The 6683-nt window shown below is 41.7% G+C and overlaps 1 protein-coding gene across 1 annotated transcript in view; it reads right to left on the minus strand.

Moving 5' to 3' along the window:
* The window catches only part of WDR48 (WD repeat domain 48), a 37438-nt gene that overhangs the window by 26949 nt on the left and 3806 nt on the right, over positions 1 to 6683 (minus strand). The window contains exon 2 of the mRNA XM_015568407.1: positions 171 to 178. The gene's annotated coding sequence lies outside the window, so the exon portion shown is untranslated. The remainder of the gene's footprint in view (positions 1 to 170; positions 179 to 6683) is intronic.

Raw genomic sequence — 6683 nt, forward strand, 5'->3', positions numbered from 1 at the left:
ATCTTTCTTCTATCATTGACAGTCCCTCTAGGTTGTGGGCTGCTTGCCTGTGTTCCTGAGAAGCATCTACGGTACCAGTCTATAGAGTGTGTTTTCTTTAGTGAATTACCGGTATGTTTACCGGTAATAAACTTGCACTGTTTTATGTATATGTTTGATTACATACAGCCTTGTGACAGTTTTCCTGCATGTCATAAGCATTTGAATATAAATTAAAATGTTAAAATCAAATCTGATATTGTTTTACCTTTTATTTGGTGTGTGGAAGGTGTGCGGAAGAGGGGGTAGTCTTATACGGCGAGTATATAACAAACTCTGTATTTTGAGTGGAAATGTTAGGGGGTCGTCTTATACGCCCAGTCGTCTTATACGCCGGCAAATACGGTACTTATTTCTCTCACAGTTCTTACCACACTCCACATTTATCTTTTTTGTGACATCTTCTTCATTCTAATGTTGCAAGAGATCAAGAAACTTGTCTGCCTTGTTCCTCCCACCACTCATTACAGTGTCTGGCACAGAAGACATTAAATAAATATTTGTTGCATGAATCAGATATCAGAAAACCATCAGGAACCAAGTGGCGTCAATGTCAATTTCAGTCTCTCTCGATCTCTCTTTCTCTGGGGCTTTATGACCCCTTATTTGCTTTTCTCCATACATTTCCTTTAATAGAGACTCTGTAGTATGTACATCTTAATTTTCAGATTTCTCGAGATTATCTGATTGGTCCAGTGGGGAAGGGTCAGGTCCTCATTTTAGGTAGAAGGTAATTCTTAGCCAACAAGCCTGGGCCACGTCTTCAAAGGTATCCACCACAGATGCGCGATTAAAAATGGCAAAGAATTAGAAGTATCTTAACTGGATAGATTTTGGCACATCCATAAAACAGAATACTATTTAATCATTAAAAATGTTGACGCAGGTCTAGAATGAATGACATGGGAAGACAGCCATGCTATATTTAAGTGAAATGTGTGTGGTCTAACCAAGCTGTGTATAATAATCATTACCGTAAAAATGTTTCAGAATATTAAATATATATTAAAAAAATACATATACAAGTTTGGAAAGACATACAAATAAAAAACTACCCCGAGTAATGGAATTATGGTGACTGTCACTCACGCCTTTTTTATACGGTTTCAATGTTTTACCTTGGGCATATATTACTTAGTTTTTTGAATTTATAATTTAATTTTTGTCGAAGTAATTCTTGCCTATACTCAGAATAGGAAATACTGAAAGACTGTAATGAAAAATCACATACCTATTGCCTGTGTAATACTCCCCATACCAGTCTTATTCCCCAGGAGTAACTAATTTCGACTCTTGGTTTCTCCTGGATAGTTACCGCATTTCTTGAAATATTGTGTTTATTCTATAGCTTTCCGTTTATCCATTTTAGATTCACCTATTTACTCAGGCTACGGTAGATTAGGATGTAACTCTGAAACTACCCCCAACAACCCCTCCCTCTCCTCTTCTGATATAGATGCATCGCTATTTTTGGCTGAATAAATAATCAGTGCTACACTGTTTGACTTGGTAATTGCTATCTGCTGACTAGCTAAGTACTATATTATGAATACATTTCCTTCCTCAGAGAGCTTTTTCTTTTCCCTAGAGTTCTATCTTTCTTCCCTTCTTCAATGGTTTCCTCTACTTTAAGTTCAATTTTCTTTAATTGCTGCACCATGTTAGATATTACAGCAAGAATCCACCCCACCCCCTTCCCCAGGCTTCCCCCTCAGCATCCTCCACCATGCACTCAGTCTGGGCTGGCTGCCCTCTAGGTCTGCTGGCACAGCCTCATCCTCTGTGCCTCCCTTTACTGCTTTTCTGGGCTGCAGCCATTGTTTCCTGAACTCCAATGTCTCCCTTCTTGGTTTACTCTGTTTACTCCCACCCTCTCCGGCAACAGAGATCCCTTTCATGCCTCAAACCTGACTTCTGCCATCTGCAGAACCTTCTTTGCTCTTAAGGGCTAATATGATTAGACTGGACCCACTTGGATAATCCAGGATAACCCTCTATTTTAAGGTCTGTAACCTTAATTATATCTGAAAAGTCCTTTTTATCACGTAACATAACATATTACAGGTTCCAGGGATTAGGGCATGGCATTTTGGTGGGGAGGCACTCCGCCTACTACAGTAACGGAACAATTTTTTATGTGAAAACAAATGTGGATATATTATGGAATAAGTACAAAATTCACAATACTTTTAAGAAAAGAAGGGAGATTCTGAAAGCATTTCTGGTTCACAAAGGGAATATTCTGGGCTCTTTCCCAAGGCTCCCCTGAGGTGTGTGTGTATTAACTCATCTCCTCTTGGGTGCCTCACACACATCGTAATCACGGCATGTTCCAAGCCCAACTCTTGATAGTCCTCCCCAAAATAGCTTTTCCTGGTCTTCCTCATTGATGGAGTTAATGGTGACTTCATTCTTCCAGTTGCTCAGGCGCAAAACCTTGGTGCCTTCCTGACTTTAATTCCAAGCACTTCTCAGGAGCCTGGTAGGCCATCATCACATAGCATCTGGCCTCCTCTCTCTGCCCTGTGCCCCCACAGGAGGCTCTGAACACAGAAGCCAGGCCACATGTATATCCTGTATATTCCTCTGCTCAAAGCCCACCAACTACGGCCCCTCACTATGCCCGGGTGCTCTGTCTACACGGTCCGGTCTGCAGCTACCGCTCTGATTTCATCCCCGGCTCCTCTTCCCCTCACTCACTCCACGCCAGCCACAAGGCCTCTTCTTTCCACAACAGGCCAGGAGCATTCCCACTCAGGACCTTAGCATGTGATATTCTCACTGGAATGCCCGCCCCTTCCATGGCACTCTCGTTTCCTCATTTCTTTTGGATCCTTACTCACAAGTCAGTCTCTCAGCAAGGCATTCTCTGACCACTGCAACTGAAATTTCACTTCCTCATCTGCTGCTGCTTATCACTATCTAACTATTGTTTAACCTTTAAAACTCATTTTCTCTCAGCCTTTTATTATGAAGAAGTTAAAACACAAAAGTCAAAAGAATTACACAGCAAACATTCATATACCTGCCACATATATCTATTCTACAATTAACATTTTCTATAGTTGCTTTACCTCGTAACCATCTATTCATTTGATCCATGTTATTTTTCAATGCCTTTCAAGGTAAGTTGCACATCATCAATAACACTCCCCCCTAAATACTTCAGCATGTATATTATTAACTAGAGTTCATTATTTATTCATGGCTCCTTTTTTAAAAAGATAAACTTTGCTTAGAGTGAAATGTACAGATCTAAGTGTACATAGATACTTCTGACAAATGAATATACCTGTGCAATACAACACCTACTAAGATACATTGAACATTGCGCCACCCTAGCAAGTTGCCTCATCCTCGTCCCCAACCTCTATACCCCACTTCCAATCTAGATCTGATGCTTTCTCCATAGATTAGTTTTGCCTGTTCTATAATATCCTATAAATGGAATCACACAGCTCTTTTATATAAGGCTACTTCTAGCTATCAAGCAAACTCAGGCTAAATTTGGCCAAGAAAAACTGGCTAAATATCAATAATTCTCACATCTGTTTTTCCTGCTCAATCTTGTGGACCATGACTTTCTGCTTGAAACTATATTTCTGGAGTGTTGATTTTAAAAAGATTCTGAAAAGCAGTCTTGCCTGACTTTTCCTACTCATTGGCTAGTAAAAAACTGTCCTCGGGCCAAATCCTGTTACGAAACAAGGGTTTACTGGGACACGGTCACACCTATGCATTTAGGTGTTTTCTATGGGTGGTTTCACATTATAATGGCAGAGGTCTGGTTATGACACAGAATGGCCTGCAAAGTGTAAAATTCTTACTATCTGGCCCTTTGGAGAAATTTTGCAGACCCTTATTCTAAACTGACACCACAGTTTTAATTACCCATCCTGCATAAACAGTAACTCAGATAAGGCTAATTTGTAAGGAAGGGTCTTTTCTGGAGGAGCCAGGATTTGGCATCATTCTACTTCCTTTAAAAAGTATCAAAGATTAATCAACCAACCCAGAATTGGGACTCAAAATCAGGACTCAACACCATACTGAGCTCTGAATAGGTGTAGAATAACTAAATATTTAGCAGGGAAAAGAGTTAAGTACTGGAAGAATAGACATTTGTTGGCTGTCTCTCCATCCCTCACTTCTGCTCCCAATGTGTTTTCCTCAAGGCAAGCAGATTCTAGGAGAAACTAGACAGGGACTATTTAAGGGACTCTTATCTGCCAACTGATAGTGTGGTGAAAGGAGACAAGGTCTGGGTTAGAGGCAGCCACCATGCCACCAAGAGGGGTGGCCTAGAGCTGGAAGTTTGGGAATAGGTGAGGACCAGCCCATGGTAAAACTGACTTTACATTACTTCCTAGGGTAGAGAGTCACAGTGAGCTCTCTGGTTCGAGATTTGCATGCAACTAGCACTGCCTATTGAGCCTGGTTGAGTTGGAGTCATTTCCAATCAAAAATTGTTATGAAAGAGCAAGTATTTATATTATTGAATGATCACTGAGTATTATGGCATAGTTGATGCTCTTAAACCAGGAATACTAGTGACTTTTGTCCAATCCCCCCCCTCCCCACTGGCATCCCCAAGAATTCTGAAGCAAATGAGAGAAGAGGCCATAATTGAAGGAAGGATGGAGACGGAGAGAGCCAACCAACAGACTCAGGTTGTTGGAAAATCGTAACACTAAGGGACCACCAGGGAGTGAGAAGACTGGCTTTGACATCTTGATTACCAGAAAATAACTGCATTATATATCTGAATTCACATGTTTGATTGTCTGATCATGTAAGTCGGGTATACGTGCATGAAGTGTTACGAAACACTGGTTTTCAACCAGTGGCAATTTTGCCTTCCAGGGGTCATTTGGAAATGTTTAGAATCATTTTTGGTTGTCACAACTGGGAAGGAGCTAACATCTAGTGGGAAGAAGCCAGGAAGATGCAAAACTTACAATGCACAGGGCAACACCTTCCCCGCCTAAAGAATTATCCCGCCCAAGATGTCAGTAACACTCGTGGTGAAAACCGGGGTCTAAGATTGTATGCCCCACTGTCCATAGTTTTCTTTGAAGAGTGGAGGACAATTATCATTTATACTTTTGTACTGTTTGTGGGTTTTTGCAGTGAACATGCTCTAGTTTCAAAAACACTTCCATAAATAAAAGTTCTGAAGTGTTGAGATAAAATCAATCTCTGTGGCTTTTCACATTGGTTCTAGACCTTGGGGGGAAATTCTGAAAGCAGCTAACAAGGCTCACTGAATCTTCTGTTCAGCAGACTAGTCTTCGTTCTTTTGAGTGCTTTTCGTAGGAATAAAGTCACTTTATTAACCTGATTGCCATATCTCAAACTCTAATTCACTCTGATCAGTAGGAGTGGAATGATCACCTCTCTCATTCTACATGCAATAGCTCACATTCAGCTTATTAAAACACCCAGTTTTTCCACACACACTGCAGATTTTTATTTGCCCGTCCTATACTTTTATATTGCCTTTTAAGTCTAAACACAAGAAACGGAGTGGCCTGATTAGCTCTCCTTACTACCTTAAGGAGTGTACCATTCTAGTGCCTGGAATACAGTTACCATTTTGAGTTACATTATACTCAGAAGCAGACATTTTCCCCTCTTGGTTTGCATGCTGGGTTACTTAAATTCTGTCAAGGATACACTTAAAAATCCCCTAACAGCCCTGGCCATGTGGCTCAGTTGGTGGGAGCATGATCCCATACACAAAAAAATTTCCGGTTTGGATCCCCAGTAGGGCACATACCTAAGATGTGGTTTGATCCCCGGTGGGATGGGGCACATACTGGAGGCAACCGATCGTTTTTTCTCTCACATTGATATTCCCCCACCCGCTTTCTCTAAAATCAATAAAAATATATCCTTGGGTTAAGGATTAAAAAACAGTTTTTTAAATCACCGTACAGGGTTAGCTATTTTAGATCTTCATTCATTTCACTCAATTCAACATCCACTGAATGCTTGGATACTGTACTCATCAATGAGATCCACAAAACAAGGAAGTGAACTAACTGCCCAGAGGACCTTACGGCTTACAGCAACTTGCTGGGGTTGCCTTACTGAGGAACACTCACTGATTTCAACCTACAGACCATGACGTTTTATACAAAGTCTGGGTGTCACTTATTCCCCCACTCTCTCCATTCTTTGCAAGCTAAGTGCACAGTAATGTTCAATGCATGAGTGCACCATACCCTCACTACTACCTAAGCTATCCCCGCAGCAAACACCTGTAGTAAGGCTTTACTCCTTGCATCGCTGAAAACAGCGAACAGTAAACTCCCAAACGTACCCGTCAAACAAAACCAGGTTCACGGAGGCTGCAAGCCCACACGGAAGGGTAAGGTAACTCTTTACCCTTCGCTAAGAGGTTACAGGAACAGAAAAGAGGATTCAAGGCTGCACAGTGGAGATGAAGAAATGGTGAGGACGAAATTAAACTCCAAAGCAGTAAAAATCGTATTTTCCCCACGAACGCCAGCACACTCCCCCGTCGTTTCCACCGCAACAGGCAAAAAGCTCCCGCATAAAAGACCGCAGGCGGCTCTCACGTGCAGAAGCCCCCGCAGACACCCCGCGGAGCGGTCTCTGCCCCGCCACGCCCCCGCACC

This window comes from Myotis davidii, unplaced genomic scaffold (assembly GCF_000327345.1).
Source record: "Myotis davidii unplaced genomic scaffold, ASM32734v1 scaffold663, whole genome shotgun sequence".
NCBI classification, from domain to species: domain Eukaryota; kingdom Metazoa; phylum Chordata; class Mammalia; order Chiroptera; family Vespertilionidae; genus Myotis; species Myotis davidii.